This window comes from Ursus americanus, chromosome 1 (genome assembly GCF_024610735.1).
Source record: "Ursus americanus isolate L20-20 chromosome 1, mUrsAme1.1.p, whole genome shotgun sequence".
NCBI lineage: Eukaryota > Metazoa > Chordata > Mammalia > Carnivora > Ursidae > Ursus > Ursus americanus.
In genome coordinates this window covers 3,012,785-3,031,605 of record NC_142127.1, presented here as the reverse complement: position 1 = coordinate 3,031,605, position 18,821 = coordinate 3,012,785, and the positions used below count along the sequence as shown (strand labels likewise).

Genomic DNA, 18,821 nt, shown 5'->3' with positions numbered 1-18,821 from the left:
TTTTGATTCTGAAGCTTTATAACAAGTCTTTAAATGGTGTAATTAATGTAAGTTCTCAAAAATTCAACATTCTTTTTCCAAGTTGTTTTGGCTAGTCTAAGTCCTTTTATTTCTACATTAATTTTAGATTCCATTTGTCAAATTTTATTAAAAAGTCTTCTGATATTTTTATTGGTATTGCAATACATTTATAGATCAGTTTGGGAGGGAATTTATACCTTAGAAATAGTGAGACTTCTGAATTGTGAACATAGTATATCTCTCAGTTTATTTAGGTCTTAGTTTCTCTCAGCAATTGAAGCTTTCAATGTACAAGACTTATACAACTTTTGTTGAAGTTATTCATAAACATTCAATAAATTCAATACTATTTTTAAAATGCATTTAAAAATTCAATTTCCAAGTGTTTGTTCCTAATATGAAGATACATGATTGAATTTTGATTTTGATATTGTGTCCTGCAAGTGTGCTAACTTACTCATTAGTTCTTTTCTTTTTTTTTGTAGTTTTATGTTTTTATTAGCACATAGACAATGTGCACATAAACTGTCTGTCTATTCATTTTCTTTGATGCACAGCCCCAAAGATTGGTGACTCTGATGGCTATCTGGGCTGCTCTTTCCACAATGGCTCTGTGGTTCTTGGAGGAGACATTGTGAGCAATCTCTGTACAGTAAGATTTGTTGCACATCAGCAGCACCTCAAGCTCCTTGATGTTGTGGACTAGAAACTCCTGGAAGCCACTGGACAGCATGTGCTTTGCTTTCTTGTTGTTCCCATAACCAATGCTGGGTGTCAGGATCTGGCTCTTGAATCTTCTGCACACCCTCTTTTTAACTATCTCGGGCTTCATTGGAGGTCTGAGGGCAGCCATGATGCTGAGTAGGAGATGGTTGCCTCCTCTGTAGGCAGCACCAAGGAAGAGCTAAACTTATTCATTAGTTCTAAAAGTTCTTCTGTAGATTCCATGCAACTGTCAACATAGGTAATCACAGTGTTTTTGAATGAAGACCATTTTATCCTTCTTTTCCGTAACATATAAGTGACCTTAAAAATATTAACCTACTGTACTGGCTAGAATCTCCAGCACAATGTTGAGTAGAAATGGTAAGAACAAACATACTTGCACTAAACACTAAGAGTAGTGAAAAGTATACAGTATTCAGTCTTGCACCATTAAGTAGGGTGTCAGCTAAAGGTTTTTTAATAGATGCTCTTTATCAGGTTGAAAAGTTCCCTTCTTTCTCCTAATTTGCTGAGAGTTTATATCGAGAAGACATGGTGGATTTTGTCAAATGCTTTTTCTGCATACATGGGTATATCATACCGTTGCTCTATTTTAGTCTTTTAATATGGTGGTTTACATTGATTTTGAAATTCCAAACTCCCTTGCATTCCTGGGATAAACTCCACTTGTTCGTAATGTACTATCTTCCTACATATTGTTAGATTCAGTTTATTGATATTTTGATAGTTCGTGAAAGGTGATTTTCAGGTTTGTCTTCTTTTCATGTCTTTCTTTCTGGTTTTGGTGCCAGTATAATGCTGTCTCACGTAATAAGTTTGCAAGTGTTGCTTCCTCTTCAGAAGTTCCTTCTTCTTCAATTTTCTGATAAAGTGCATGTAGAATTAACATTATTTCTTTCCTTAAATGTTTATTAGAATTTACTAGTAAAGACTTTTGAGCCTGGAGTTTTCTTTGTGAGAAGGTTTTTAGCTACAAATTCTATTATAAAAAACAGATATAGGGCCATTCAGGTTGTCTATTTCTTCTTAAGTTAGCTTTGGTGGTTTGTATTTTACAAGGAATCTAAGTTGTCAAATGTATTGGCATAAATTTATTCATAATATTCTCTTTCTATTCTTTAAGTAGACATAAAATAGTGCTGTTCCCTCTGTCATTTCTGACACTGTGGTCTGGATCTTTTCTCTGTTTCCTGATCAGGTCATTCTACGTCAACGAGCCGAAGAGAACTTCTGTACATGAACCCTGTACCGTTCACTTTATAGCAGGCTGGGACCTGTTAGCTCGAAAGCCTACTGGTGCCAAACTCAAATTTTACACATCTGGTTGTTTTAAATATATCCCAAATGAACCCATCTTTAGCTTTTTAGAGCCTCTACGTTGCATACCCCAGGATACGGCACGCAACATCTGCCAGCCATAGATAAAATATCCCCGGAATTCTCTGCTCCAAACAACCTCCACTGTGCTGCGGAGCAACACCCTGTGGACACAGAAGTCTTCTGTTCCGTTCTCCTCTTCCTCAAGAATTCTCTTGCCCTCCCCCCTCTGGCAGGTGGTCCCTGTATAGAAGACTCCGGGTGGCCTCGTGCGAAAAGGGAATTCCCCACATGCCACGCTGTCAGCGTTGCCCAAATAAAGCTCATTGTGTGCTATTGCTACTTCATGGTCATTTCTTTTTTCTTATTTGGCTCCCAGATCTCTTGAACTCAATATAAGTGATGATTAAAAAAAAAGGGGGGGGGTGTAGAATTTTGTAAATGATGAAGAAATTGATATGGGGTCCACCCAGTCAGTGGGACAACCAAATGGCGAAATGGTCATGGACAACCTTAGGTGGTTGGGACTCAAAATTTGGAACATTGCCACGTCAATTTGGTGCAGAATTGCTCTGTGTCATATTGTACTCTATATTTTTTATAGTCTTTTCCAGTGTCTCATCAGCTTGGACAAATGGTACCACCAGTATTTGAGTGAACCCATGCCATTGGAACAGACTTTTGGGCCAGAGGCCCTGAGAAGCCCCAAAAGGGAGGTCAGTCCACCCACCTGGTCTTCCACTAGAGAGGCACTGGACAATGTAAGACTTTTGGGTCTGAATAGTAAAAAAGTCAGAACATAGCCTCTGGAGAACGTGTGGGCTAATTCCAACTCCGTAACAGGCTGTAGCAAGAGGGTCTCCCCACAGCAGACTGGTGATTTAGAGAACTCCCGAGATGGGAGAAAGGCAGGTAAAAGTCAACGAGGCCAAAACGTCAGGTTGGGCTGGTGTCTTTAGCACAGTGTTGGGAAGTGCCTTTGTAAAGAGCTAGCATGTCTCTGCTGCTTGGATCTGCAGTGGCCAACAGTTGTGCTGAGCCGGCTAGAGCATTACTTAATGTGACTAAATGCAAGGAAGTTTATATTCCTGCTCTTCCCTGGACTCCAAAGGAGGTGGTTGTCCTAGGTGCCCCAAACCTTGAAATGAGACACTTGTTGGGCTCTGTTTGCTACTGCTTCTCACAGAGACGCTGTCTCTTCAGAATGCCACTGGGGAGTAGGCAGGAGCTGGAACTCCTAGGGAGATGATCTAAGGGAGGGTTCTGGGGAAGATGACTGGTGCCCTCTAGAGGAAAAGACTGCACAATACACCATGATAGTCAAAAAAGGGTCTGTTCTAAAGAAACAGAATAAACTATCCAGGGAGGATTAGGGCAGTTAGTGGAGATGTTGGCATCTCAGAGTTAAGTACTCCCCATTCTGGTATTCCTGACAAAGGTTGGCTTTTGCCTGATGACCCTAAAGCAAAGCCTGCCAATCAGTGGGCTTTGTCAATGCATACAGCTTTCCCTGTATTTTAAAAAATTACCTCCTTCTTAAATTTTAAAAGATGCCTGAATACCCAACTACAGTATTTATACATGCATATTTGCATGGTGTTAAAACTATTTTTTTTTAAGGAGAGGATTATGGTTAGCCCGGATAGTAATAAGCTGGTAGAGAGGGAGAGAGGAAGTTTAGAGTATAATGATAGGCAAGAGGCATACAGAAGCTTTCCAGGGTGCCGGCAATGTTCTATTTCTTGATCTGGACAAAAATTCATCCAGTTGAACATTTGTGTTTCATACTTCCTTTTTTCTGTACATGTGTTATTTATTTTCCACAGTAAGAAGGTTTAAAGGAAAAAACATGAACTAAGACTCACTGGATTTTTGAAGAAAACCCTTGATGTGAAAGTAAAAAACCCAAATAAAGAAAGAGAAAAACAGACTCCAGAGGAAAGACAGAAATTCAGGAAATGAAAGAGAACTTAAAAAGAAAAAGTTAATTTTGCCAAAGAGATTCTTTTAAAAATTAAAACCTTAAGCAAGAAGAAAATGCAATTAAAAATGAAATAGAGACCCAATTTTAAAAATGGGCAACACACCTAAATAGACACCTCACCATAGAAAACATACAGGTGGCAAATAAGCATATGAAAGTGTGCTGAATCATATGCTGTTAGGGAATTTCAAAGTAAAACAACATACCATGACATGCCTACTAGAATGGCTAGAATCCAAAGCACTGACCATACCAAATTCTGTCAAGGATGTGGAGCAACAGGAAATTTCATTCCCTGCTGGTGGGAATGCAAAACAGGGCAGCTACTTTGGAAGGTAGATTGGCAGTTTCTTACAAAGCTAATCATAGCCTTACCACATGATCTAGCAATTGTGCTCCTAGATATTCACCCAACTGATTTGAAAACTTACATCCAAACAAAACCTACATAGACATATTTACAGCAGCTTTATTTATATTTGCCAAAAAGTAGAAACAATTAAGACAGCCTTCCATAGGTAAACAAACAAACAAATTGTACTATGACCATAAATGGAATATTATTTTGGTATTTGAAAATGAGCTATCAAGCCATCAAAAGATATAGATTAACCTTAAATGCATAGTGATAATTGAAATAAGTCAGTCTGAAAATGCTACTGACTATATGAGTCCAACTAGGAGGTTAAATGGATGAAGCAAAAGGGATTTTTTTAGGGCTGTGAAACTATACTACTACTATAATATTGGAATGATGGATAGATGACACTATTCATTTGTCAAAACCCATAGGACTTTACAATATGCAGACTTAAAAAATTGTTTAGGAGGTTGGGGAAATCCTATGATGGAATACAGACTGTGACAAAAACATCGAATATATTACTAATGTATGAAACAACCTCACTGAGGGGGATTGGAGTAGAGGTGCTGACCTACATAACTGGAAATGAGTGGAGTCTGTAAGACTAAAGGCAAAAAGGACTGCATGCAATCACTATACTTCTGTTGATAAAGTTGTTTCCTATAGGTGAATGAGTTAGTAATTCTGATATTGCTCTCTATATATTCTAGAATTGAGTAGTAAAGGGAGGGCAGAGGGTGAAAGCCAGATTCCTCACTGGTAGACTGAGAGTTTACAGATCAGGAAGAGGAAAGGCTAGAATAATCCATATGTCAATAGAGTAGAGAACACCAGTATGAACGCATGTGTAGCTTAACACAGATACAGATGGTTACATACAGAAATACTTAGAGATCTGTTTATACACACAGGTTAGTACACACACACACATGTCCTTTCTCTGTCAGCAGAGAAGACCTAGATGCAAAAACACTCCAGTAGCAACAAGCACACCTAGTGCCCAGATCTTGGTTTCTAATACCATCCTCCAATAACAAGAACCAGGGATCTTTGGAGAGATGGGTAATTCTACGACTGGGGCAAGAAATAAGAAATATCCAAGATGAGCTTAGAGCATCTTACAGTGCCAGAAAGGAAGGAATTGCTCAATACATCACTCTCTCACACACACACACACACACACACACACACACACACACACACACACTGATGGGGCTACATCAAAGGGACACAGGGGCCAACTGAAAGAGCTCCCAATGGCCAAAGCTAGATCAGTTTGAACAACAAAATAAAGAAGTACTGGATTACAACCAAAATATAAAATACTCTGGAGTCTACACTGACCAAAAAAAAAAAAAGATCAGATAGATTGAAAAATGGGGGATACAAATCTCCTATGCAGAAAAATTCCAAATAATTTCTGTAGATACTCTGCCCTCGGGAAGTGGAGCATAATTCCCCACTCCTTATGCGTGGGCTGGAGACTGATTTCCAGCCCAAAAGTTCACTATAGAAAAGGGAGAAAAGAATAGCTTTACAGTGGAAAACATGACATACACTATGTCAGACAGCTCATCAAGATGATAATATGTTGCCTTGATGCGATGTGATTAATTGAAAACAGTGCTTTAGCTCCATGGCCTTCCTCCCCAAAACCAGTAACAGCAGTCTAATCATGAAGAAAACACCAGACAAATTCCAATACAGGAACAGTTTACAAACACCTAACCAGCACTCCTCAAAATTGTCAAGGTCATCAAAAGCAAAGAAAGTTTGAAAAACTATCACAGTCAAGAGGAGCCTAAGAAGACATGATAACTAAATGTAATGTATCCTGGATGGGATTCTGAAGCAGAAAAGGACATTAGATAAAAAAAAAAGACAAAAAAACAAAAAAACTTAGGGGCGCCTGGTTGTTAAGCATCTGCCTTCGGCTCAGGGCGTGATCCCGGCGTTCTGGGATCGAGTCCCACATCGGGCTCCTTGGCTGGGAGCCTGCTTCTTCCTCTCCCACTCCCCCTGCTTGTCTCTCTCCCACTGGCTGTCTCTCTGTCACATAAATAAATAAAATCTTTAAAAAAAAAAAAACTTAGGGAATCTGAAAAAAGTATGGACTTCAGTTAACAATGTATCACAATTGGTTCATTAAACTAACAAATGTACCACACTAATGTAAGATGTCAATAAACTTGGTGTAGAGTGTGCAGGAGCTGTTTGTACTACCTTCTCAGTTCTTCTATAAGTCTAAAATGGTTTTTGAAAATAAAGTCTGTTTGTAAAAAATGAAACAGAGGGCAACAAAGAGAACTTACAAAAAAAAATAATTACCATGAGTAAAGAATTGAAAAATAAAGTTGAGGAAATCTCAATGTTCATAAGATGAAAAAATGTATAAACACAAATGTCCAGCATCTGACTAATAGGCATACCAGAAAGAGAGAAGAAAGAAAGAAAGAAAGAAAGAAAGAAAGAAAGAAAGAAAGAAAGAAAGAAAGAAAGAAAGAAAGAAAGAAAAAGAGAAGAGTGGAAGTCACTGAAGAAATAATAGAAGAAAATGTCCCAGAACAGAGGAGATGTCTTCAAACTGAAAGAGCCCTTCAAGCACCAAGCAAATGAATAGAAAAGGACCCACACTAGGGCACCTGAGTGGCTCAGTTGGTTAAGTGTCTGCCTTTGGCTCAGGTCATGATCCTGGGGTCCTGGGATTGAGCTCTGAGTCAGGCTTCCTGCTCAGTGGGGAGCCTGCTTCTCCCTCTTAAAAAAAAAAAAGACAAGACCTACACCCCACACCCATACACACTCTTGTGAACTTTCAGATCGGAGACAAATAATCTAGAAAATTTCTAGAGAGATTTTTTTAAAAGGTCACCCTTAAAAGAATAAGCAAATTTCTTTTTAGCAACATTGGATACTAGAAAAGATTGACAAGATCTTCAAAAATTGGGGGGGGGGGATTATTTTGTATCTTGACTTCTAAACCCTGCCAAATAATGAATCAAATTTGAAGGTAAACTAAAGTTATTTTCAGATGTGTGGTCTCCAAGGTTTCTTTCCATGATCTTTTCTCAAAGAAGTTACTATACTCTGGCAAAATAACCCTATAAGAACAAGAAATAATCCTATAAGAACAAGAAAAATGTGGGATCCAAGATACACTGGAACTTTCAAGGGAGGAGGAGACAAGGGTATTATATAAAGCTTTCACATAAAGGAAGCAAATAGAACGGTAACAAAAACTTTTATTAATATCAAAAGAATTATAATAAAAAAACAGGAAAATACCTGTCAAATCAATAAAGATAAGTGAATTTAATTTAACAATTAAAAGAAAAAATTCAGATTAGAGCACAAAGTAAAACCCAATATTGTGCTGCACATATAGGAAAATGACACCAAAAGCACAAGATACAAGAGAAAAAATAAACTGAATTCCATTAAAATTAAAAACTTCAAAAAAATTTTTTTTATTATGTTAGCCACCATACAGTACATCCCTGGTTTCTGATGTAAAGTTCGATGATTCATTAGTTGCGTATAACACCCAGTGCACCATGCAATACGTGCCCTCCTTACTACCCATCACCGGTCTATCCCATTCCCCCACCCCCCTCCACTCTGAGGCCTTCAGTTTGTTTCTCAGAGTCCATAGTCTCTCATGCTTCATTCCCCCTTCTGATTACCCCCCTTTTCTTTACCCCTTTCTTCCCCTACCGATCTTCCTAGTTCTTATGTTCCATAGATGAGAGAAATCATATGATAATTGTCTTTCTCTGCTTGACTTATTTCACTTAGCATTATCTCCTCCAGTGCTGTCCATGTTGCAGCAAATGTTGAGAACTCGTTCTTTCTGATTGCTGAGTAATATTCCATTGTATATATGGACCACAACTTCTTAATCCAGTCATCTGTTGAAGGGCATCTCGGTTCCTTCCATGATTTGGCTATTGTGGACAATGCTGCTATGAACATTGGGGTGCATATGGCCCTTCTCTTCACTACGTCTGTATCTTTGGGGTAAATACCCAGTAGTGCAATGGCTGGGTCATAGGGTAGCTCAATTTTTAACTTTTTAAGGGACCTCCACACTGTTTTCCAGAGTGGCTGTACCAACTTGCATTCCCACCAACAATGTAGGAGGGATCCCCTTTCTCCACATCCTCTCCAGCAATTGTTGTTTCTTACCTTGTCAATTCTTGCCATTCTAACTGGTGTAAGGTGGTATCTCAATGTGGTTTTGATTTGAATTTCCCTGATGGCTAATGATTTTGAACTTTTTTTCATGTGTCTGTTAGCCATTTGTATGTCATCACTGGAAAAGTCCTGTTCATATCTTCTGCCCATTTTTTGATTTGTTTATTTGTTTCTCACGTATTGAGTTTGAGAAGTTCTTTGTAGATCTTGGATACCAGTCTTTTATCTGTAGCGTCATTTACAAATATATTCTCCCATTCCGTGGGCTGCCTCTTAGTTTTTTTGACTGTTTCCTTGGCTGTGCAGAAGATTTTTATCTTGATGAAGTCCCATAAGTTCATTTTATCTTTTGTTTCTCTTGCCTTTGGAGATGTGTCATGAAAAAGGTTGCTTTGGCCGATGTCGTAGAGGTTGCTGCCTATGTTCTTCTCTAGGATTTTGATGGATTCCTGTCTCACATCAAGGTCTTCCGTCCATTTGGAGTTTATCTTTGTGTATGGTGTGAGAGAGTGGTCAAGTTCCGTTCTTTTGCGTGTAGCTGTCCAATTTTCCCAGCACCATTTATTGAAGAGACTGTCTTTTTTCCACTGGATGTTTTTTCCTGCTTTGTCAAAGATTAGTTGCCCAAAGAGCCGAGGGTCCATTTCTGGGTTCTCTATTCTGTTCCACTGGTCTAAGTGTCTGTTTCTGTGCCAGTACCATGCTGTCTTTGTGATCACAGCTTTGTAGTATAGCTTGAAATCCGGCATTGTGATGCCCCCATCTTTGTTTTTCCTTTTCAACAGTTTCTTGGCAATTCGGGGCCTTTTCTGGTTCCATACAAGTTTAAGGACTATTTGTTCCAGTTCTTTGAAAAATGTCATCGGTATTTTGATCGGGATAGCATTGAAAGTGTAGATTGCTCTGGGTAGCATGGACATTTTAACTATGTTAATTCTTCCGATCCATGAGCATGGAATATTTTTCCATCTTTTTATGTCTTCCTCAATGTCTTTCAAGAGTGATTTATAGTTTCTAGAATATAGTTCCTTTATGTCTCTGGTTAAGTTAATTCCAAGGTAACGTATGGTTTTAGGTGCTATTGTAAATGGGATGGATTCCCTAATTTCTCTTTCTTCAGTCTCGTTATTCGTGTATAGAAATGCAACTGATTTCTGAGCATTGATTTTGTATCCCGCCACATTACTGAATTGCTCTATAACTTCTAATAGTTTGGGAGTGGATTCTTTTGGGTTTTCCATATAGAGTATCATGTCATCTGCGAAGAGAGACATTTTGACTTCTTCTTTGCTGATTTGGATACCGTTTATCCCTTTTTGTTGTCTGATTGCTGTTGCAAGGACTTCTAATACTATGTTGAATAATAGTGGCGAGAGTGGGCATCCTTGTCGTGTTCCTGATCTTAAGGGAAAGGCTTCCAGCTTTTCCCCATTGAGAATGATATTTGCTGTAGGCTTTTCATAGATGGTTTTTATGAGATTGAGGAATGTACCCCCTATTCCTACACTCTGAAGGGTTTTAATCAGGAAAGGATGCTGTATTTTGTCAAATGCTTTTTTGGCATCAATTGAGAGGATCATATGGTTCCTGAGTCTTTTCTTGTTGATATGATGTATCATGTTGATCGATTTGTGAATGTTGAACCATGCTTGTATCCCAGGGATGAATCCCACTTGATCATGATGGATAATCCTTTTAATGTACTGTTGGATCCTATTAGCTAGGATCTTGTTGAGGATTTTGGCATCCATACTCATTAGGGAAATCGGTCTGTAATTCTCCTTTTTGATGGGGTCTTTGCCTGGTTTGGGGATCAAGGTAATATTGGCCTCATAGAATGAGTTTGGTAGCTTTCCTTCTGTTTCTATTTTTTGAAATAGCTTTAGGAGAATAGGTATTATTTCTTCTTTGAATGTTTGGTAGAATTCCCCCAGGGAATCCGTCAGGCCCTGGACTCTTGTTTTTTGGGAGGTTTTTGATCACTGCTTCAATCTCTTCATACTTACTCAGTCTGTTTAAAATCAGTTTCTTCCTGTTTCAGTCTTGGTAGTTTATAGGTTTCCAGGAAGGCCTCCATCTCTTCCAGATTGCTTAATTTATTGGCATATAGCTGTTGATAAAAGTTTCTAATAATCCTTCCAATTTCATTGGTGTTGGTTGTGACCTCTCCTTTTTCATTCATAATTTTATTAATTTGGATCATTTCTCTATTCTTTTGGATAAGTCTTGCCAGAGGTCTGTCAATTTTATTGATTCTCTCCAAGAACCAGCTTCTAGTTCTGTTGATCTGCTCTACTGTACTCCTGGTTTCTAATTCATTGATTTCTGCTCTAATCTTGATCAATTGCTTCCTCATGCGTGGATTAGGCCTGTCCCTCTGTTGCTGTTCCAGCTTCTTGAAGTAAGAATAATAAAACTGTATTTTAGATTTTTCTATTCTTTTTTTTTTTTTTTTTTTTTTTTTTTTTTAAAGATTTTATTTATTTATGTGACAGAGAGACAGCCAGCGAGAGAGGGAACACAGCAGGGGGAGTGGGAGAGGAAGAAGCAGGCTCACAGCGGAAGAGCCTGACGTGGGACTCGATCCCGGATCGCCAGGATCACGCCCTGAGCCGAAGGCAGACGCCTTAACGACTGCGCTACCCAGGCGCCCAGATTTTTCTATTCTTTTGACTGAGGTTTGGATGGCTATGTATTTCCCCCTTAGGACTGCCTTTGCAGTATCCCATAGGTTTTGGACCATTGTGTTTTCATTCTCGTTGGTCTCCATAAATTGTTTAAGTTGATTTTTGATTTCCCAGTTTATCGAGTCATTCCTGAGCAGGATGGTTCTTAGTCTCCAAGTTTTGAGTTTCTCCCAAATTTTTCCTCATGGTTGAGTTCCAATTTCAGAGTGTTGTGGTCTGAGAATATGCAGGGAATAATTTCAGTCTTTTGGTATCGGTTGAGACCTGTTTTGTGACCCAGAACATGGTCTATTCTTGAGAATGTTCCATGGGCATTTGAATAGAATGAGTATTCTTTGGTTCTGGGGTGTAGTGTTCTATATATATCTATGAGGTCCAACTTGTTGAGTATGGCATTCAAAGCTCTTGTTTCTTTGCTGATTTCTTGCTTAGGTGATCTGTCTATTGCTGATAGTGGAGTGTTGAGGTCTCCTACTATTAGTGTATTTTTATCTATATGTCTCTTTATTGTGGTTAAGAGTTGGCTTGTGTATCTTGCTGCTCCCCTGTTGGGGGCATAGATATTTATAGTTGTCATATCCACTTGTTGGATACATCCTTTAAGAATAATGTAGTGCCCTTTTGTGTCTCTAACTATAGTCTTTAGTCTAAAATCCAATCTGTCTGATATGAGAATTGCTACCCCAGCTTTCTTTTGAGGTCCATTGGCGTGAAAGATGGTATTCCATCCCTTTACTTTCAGTCTGAATGTATTTTTAGGTTCAAAATGAGTCTCTCGTAGACAGCAAATGGATGGGTCATGTCTTTTTATCAAATCTGCAACCCTGTGGTGTTTTATGGGAGCATTTAGGCCATTTACATTGAGACTGATTATTGAGAGATATAATTTTAATGATGCCATGTTACCAGTAAAGTCTTTGTTTCTATAGATTGTGACTTTCTGTTCTGTATCACTCTTGGGCCTTTTTACTTTTATAGAACCCCCCTTAGTATCTCCTGTAGGGCTGGTTTCATGGTTACGAAATTCGTCAATGACTGGCGATTCTGGAAGGTCTTTATTTCTCCATCAATTTTGAATGACAGCCTTGCTGGATAAAGGATCCTTGGCTGCATGTTTTTCTCTGAAAGAGCTTTAAAAATGCCCCCCCCCCAACCCTTCCTCTCATTCCAGGTCTGTGTAGACAGGTCTGACATAATTCTGATACCTTTGCCTTGGTACGTGAGAAATTTCTTTGCCCTGGCCGCTTTCAATACTGTATCCTTGGATCTAATATTTGCGAATTGTACTGTGACATGACGTGGTGTAGGTTTGTCATGGTTGAGCTTGAGAGGGGTCCTCTCTGCTTCTTGGACACAAATGTTTGTTTCCTTTGCTAGATTAGGGAAGTTTTCAGCTACAATTTGTTCAAATATCTCTTCTAGACCTCTCTCTTTCTCCACCCCCTCGGGGATGCCGATGATTCTGACATTGGAACGATTCATTGAGTCAGTAATCTCCCGTAACCTACATTCCTGAGCCAGATTTTTTTGAGTCCAGATTCTATTTTAGCTTTTTCTTCTACTAATCCATCCTCCAATTCGCTGATACGTTCTTCTGCTTCATTCACCCTGGCCATCAGAGCCTCTAGTTTTGACTGCATTTGACTCATAAAATTTTTAATTTCTGCCAGATTCGCTCTCATTTCCGCCCTTAGAGATTCTATATTCTCATTAACATTTTCGTTAATACTTTTTTCAAGTCTACACATCATCTTGACCATTGTTACTCTGAATTCCATTTCTAATGATTTGGTTATATCCATATCCGTTAGTTCTGTGGCAGAGGCCACAGATTCATTGTCTTTTCTTTGCTGGGGGGGATTTCTCCTTCTCGTCATTCTGATGAGGAGAGGGTGCGGGGTTGTCCAGAGCCCAAATTATTGACCAGGACACAGGCAGTGCACCCTTGTTTTATAGGGATCTTAGGGATGTGGGCTTCTTGATTTTTCAGCCTGCCTTCTGGGGGAGGGGCCTGTCACACCGATACTCAGGCAACCCTGTTTGGGTAGAGTCTCTGTGTCCCCTGTGAGGGGGGATGGGGATGGGCACACTGTGAGCCGGTATCTCCAGGCTTTTTTTCTCTGACAGCTTTCCCTGGCAGTTTGCTATGCCTCTTCTGAGAGTCAGAGCAGCAGTGGCCGAATCTCAGCCTCTGTCTCAGAACAGAGGGATTGCGGACCGTTCTCCACTGATGTTCTGGCCACTTTAACTATGATTCTGTTGGTGCTGCTCAACCCTGCAGCTTCCGTGGATGTGCACCCCACACCCAGCATCCCAGCCCTCACTTCCAGGGCCGGAGCATCTCTGTCCTTTGTGTTTCTAACACCGTCAGCTGCCAGCCGCCCCCGCGCGCTCCCGGAGCTGCCGGTCTCAGTCTGGTTCCAGTGAGCACACCGGAGCTCTGTTTCAGTCTGGTGGCATGCGTTCCCCAGCACACGATCTCAGTCTGCTCTCTCGTGTGTGCGCCGGTCCGCGAGTCCGCGGGTGCCAATCCGCAAGTCCGGCCTGCTCCCCAGTGCAGGTGGCTACCGCTTCCCGGTGCCCTAATGCAGCGGCTCCCTCCCCCTTCCATTTATCTTCCGATATCTGTGCGTGGTTTCACAGCTCCCTGCTTCATACCTCAATACTCAGCGCTGGGGATGTTCATTTGTAGAGACCCAGATGTATCTTCCTGCGTCTCAGGCTGATTCCGTCGATGTTCAGGCTGGTCTGGTAACCATCCAACTCAACTCAGGGGACCGGCTGAAAAATGGGTCCCCTACTCCTCCGCCATCTTAACTCTCCCGTCCAAAATTAAAAACTTTTATGCTTCAAAGTGAAATGATAACACATAGAATGGGAGAACATTTTTGCAAATCATATATCTGATAAGTGACTGATATCTAGAGTATATAAAGAACTATTATAATTCCATAGAAAGACCAATAACCCAATTAAAAATGTGCAAATTATCTGAATAGACATTTTTCCAAAAAAGTTATACAAATGGTCAATGACTGTCAAATATTGTTAGCTATCGGGAAAATGCAAATCAAAAGCATTAAAAAGATAATAACAACTGTTGACAAGGATATGGAAAAATTGGAGTCCTCAATTTTTGGTGGGAATGAGAAATTGTACAGCCACTGTAGAAAACAGTCTGGCAGTTCCTCAATAGTTAAATTATATGAGCCAGCAATTCTTCTCCTATGTATCTATCCAAGAGACAGAAAAATACAGGTCCACATAAGAACTTGTACACAAATGTTCATAATAACTTTATTCATAATAGCTCAAAAGCAGAAACAACCCAAATATCCATACACTCTTGAAAAAATAAAATGTAATATAGCCATTTAATAGAGTATCTGGCAATTAAAAAAGTGAAGTGCTGATACTTGTAAGTATAAAATATTTTATTTCTTATTTTTAAGTTTCTTTAAAAAATAATGAGTTGTTTAAAGCAGTAATACATAATAATTGTAATTATAAAAAGCAGTAATAATGATATATTGTGTGCTGTTATGGGTTGAGAATTATGTTCCTCAAAATTCATATGTTGAAGTACTAACCCCCAGTACCTACAGATGTAACCTTATCTGGAAACAGGATCATTGGTGATATAATTAGTTAAGTTAGGATGAGGTCTTAACTGGATGGAGTAGGGTAGGTCTCTAATCCAATATAACTGGCATCCTTATAAAAAGGGGAAATTTAAACAAAGACAGGCACACAGGGAGAATGACGTGTGAAGACTGAGTTACGCTGCCACAGCAAAGGAACGACCATAAACTGGGAGAGAGTCCTGGACCAGATCCTTCCCTAGCACCTTCAGAGGGTGTGTGGGCCTGTCCACACTTTGACCTTGGACTTCCAGCTTCCAGAACTGTGAGATGATAAATTTCTGTGGTTTAAGCCACTCAGTTTGAAGTATTTTGTTATGGCAGTCTTACCAAACTAATACATGGAGTTAAGAACATGTAAAAATAAAATGTATAACAACAGCACAAAGGGTTGGGGAAGAGAAAAAGAGGTACACTGTTAGAGTGCATTTGTGTCAGCAGACTGATATAAATTAGGGATCTATACACTAAATCCTAAAGAAATGCCTTTAAAAAGTTATAGCTAATAAATCAACAGAGGAGATAATGTGGAATTATAAAACTACACTCAATCTAAAACAAGTGCCCCCCCCAAGAAGAGGGAAAAGAATAGATGAGATAAATAGCTAGAAAATAAATAGCAATATAGTAGATTTAAGTCTAGTCATATCAATCATCACATTAAATGTGAAGGTCTAAATATTCAAATGAAAAGGGCAAAGATTGTCAGATTGGATGAAAAGTAAGGCTCAAATTGCCTATAAGAGGCCTACTTTAAACACAAAGAAACAAACAGGGTAAAAGGAAAAGAATGGAAAAATACACACCACATTAATATTATCAAAATAAAATTAGTTGACTACATTAATAACAAACCAAACTAGATTTCAAAGCAAAGAATATAACAAGGGATAAAAAGGACCACTTCATAATGATAAAGAGAAAAGCCAATTTGTCAAGAGGACATAATAATCCTAAACATTAATGAACCTAATAATAGAGCTTTAAAATACATGAAGCAAAAAATTATGGAACAAAAAGGAGAAATAAACACATCTATAATTATAGTCAGAGATTTCAATACCCCTCTCAATATTCGACAGAACAAGTAGAATAAAAATCAGTAGCTATACGAAACCAGAACACTACCAACCTACTGGACCTAATTGACATTTGTGGAATACTCCTCCAACTACAGCAAAACACACATTGTATTCAAGTACACACAAAACGCTTACCATAATAGATCCTACCCTATGCCCATAAAACAACTCAAAACTGTAAAGATATTCATACCATACAAAGTATCTTCTCTGACAACAATGGCATTAAATTATAAGTCAATGACAAAAATGTGGAGAATTCCCAAATACTGGAAACTAAATAACACACTTCTAAATAATACATGAGTAAGAAAAAAAAAATTCAAAGGGAAGTGAGAAAGTATTTTGACTTGAATGAAAATGAAAACACAATATATCAAAATTTCTGGCATGCAGTTGTAACAGTGTTCAAGGGAAATTTGTAACACTAAACACCTCTGCTGGAAAAGAAGAATGATCTCAAATCCATGATTGCTGTTCTACCTTAGGAAACTAAAGAAGGACAATTGAAATACAAATTTAAAAAATAAGGAAATAGGGGCGCCTGGGTGGCTCAGTAGTTAAGCATCTGCCTTCGGCTCAGGTCATGATCCCAGGGCACTGGGACCGAGCCCCACATCGGGCTACATGCTCAGCGGGAAGCCTCTTCTCCCTCTCCCACTCCCTCTTCTTGTGTTCCCTCTCTCGCTGTCTCTCTCTGTCAAATAAATAAAATATTTTAAAAAAGAAAAAGAAAAAGAAGGAAATAATAAAGATTACAGCAGAAACCAATTAAATAGAAAACAGAAAAAAATAATAAAACCTCAAACTGATTTTTGAAAAGATCCATAAAACCGGTAACTATCTAGACAGGCTCTACAGAGTTGGAGGAATTTGGGGGTTGAGCACAGAAAAAGATATGACCACCAGGTGGCAGTAATACACAATGAACTTTATTTGGCTAACACCTGGACAGGTTGGCATGATGGGGGGAAGTCCTTCCTTTACAGGATGAAACTGTCCATCCAGAAGGAGAAAAGGAAGAGCAGAGAGCACACTTGTGTTTAGATGATGTCACTCAGTAGCAACACTGAGAATCTCTGGAACATGGAGCTCTGAAGGATAGTCTTTCATAGCCACTGGGTTTATTTTATCTATGGCTAGTAAATGTTCAGTGTAGTTTCCTGGGGGAATACAAAGCAGATAGCCTGCAAATGGCTAAAAATGTGCTTTTTTGAGCTATGTTTAAAAACTCTTGTATGGGTAAAATTTGAGTTTGGCACCAGCAGGTTTTTGAGCTAATGGGTCCCAGGATGCTGCTAATAAGCTAAATAACACGGGGCCAATATACAAGAGGCTATCTTTGGCTCATAATATAATAATCCATCTCTTGGACTCATGTAGCTTTATAATTTTAGTTATACGTAAATATATTATGCCTCAGTTTGGAGCCCATGATAAAGCGTTTTAAAGCCTTAGAATCTATGAGAGTAAAAACAAGGATTTGAAAGACCATTTGCAGCGAGTCTGTCAGAAGTTAGAAAATTCTGATTTGTTCAATTTGTTTAATCTGTAAACTGTTATTAAAAGGACATGCCCCTTTAATGCATGTCCCTGGCTATCTTTAAAACATGTAGCAAGACGTGTTAAGTGTGTAGATGCCACTGCTTTCAGCAGCCAATAAGTAATCTAGGACTGTGTGTTGATACACCAGTGGCCATGGAGTCAGCCCTGGCAAGGACAGGAACTTATGTAAGAAAAGGACAGAGCAACAGAGTAGGGCTTGAAGTCAGGAGTCATCTGCAGCCAGCACTAGAGGAATCTGACGTCTTCTGGGTATGGTCCAAATTGTGCTGCCCAGTCTGGGATGATGAGTTCAATTCTATAGGTGTCCGTTGCAGATCCAGACTTGTCAGTGTCTTTAGTGGAGCCAAGTACCCGGCTGCTTTTCTCTCCAGGTGGTGGTAGGTGGTCTGCTTAGCTAAATGCTGGATGATGAGTGGACACAGGCTAAGGACAATCACAGAGTTGGTTCGTGTCAGGTCCTCATCCCAGATTTCGCTGAAGTTCTGATCAAATAGCCCATTAACCCCCAACCAGGAGTTGGTAAAAATATAAATCCTTGGAAAATGTTTGTCAAGGGCATATGCTATTTCTAGAAGTATTTCACTCAGCTCAGCCCACTGGATGCTTTGGTCTCTCCCCCATATAGAAGTTGGAATATCTGAATATGGGCTGTAGGCTGAGGCTGAGACTGCCCACTGTTTGGCTTCTTTAAGCCCTGTGCTCACTCCATTGGCAAAGAGACCTTTGATTTTCTCATTTTGGGAGTGCTGGCCATCCTACCTCTAATCCCCATTGAGCGAGGGATGTGACACTGCTGGAGACTTGGGCAAGTTCACCTGGTGGCAGGGTATGTGGCTACTTCCTCAGAGTTGTGACAGTCCACAGGGCCAGGTTAGCCTTGATCCCGTAGACAGCATTTCCATCTTAATGAAGTTGCAGCTTCAATTCTACAGAGAGCTTTTTCCATTATCCAGAGCACAGTAAGAACCTCAGTCCGTCAGTGATTGGCTCTGCTCCAGCATGGCTTCAGTTCTGGTAAGCACCCAGTATGCTACCCACGTTGCCGCTCTAGTTGCGAACACTTTAGGCTGAGCCTGGGAGTGGCCAGCACTAAAAGCCCCCAGGCAAGCGTTCACCTGTCCGTTTGGTCCAGAAATTCCAGGGAGCAAATTTTGGGGTGGCTGAACCTTCTAGTTTTAAGTCTTGCCTTCAGTTTATCTAGCGCTTGTTATGATTGCTCAGGTCCCCAGTGGAAAGTGGAAA

The 18,821-nt window shown here is 39.6% G+C and overlaps 1 pseudogene; it reads right to left on the bottom strand.

Annotated features, from left to right (window-relative positions):
• Window positions 1-508: 508 nt before the first annotated feature.
• Window positions 509-874, bottom strand: LOC123779511 (large ribosomal subunit protein eL32 pseudogene; annotated as a pseudogene).
• Between the last annotated feature and the right edge of the window lie 17,947 nt (window positions 875-18,821).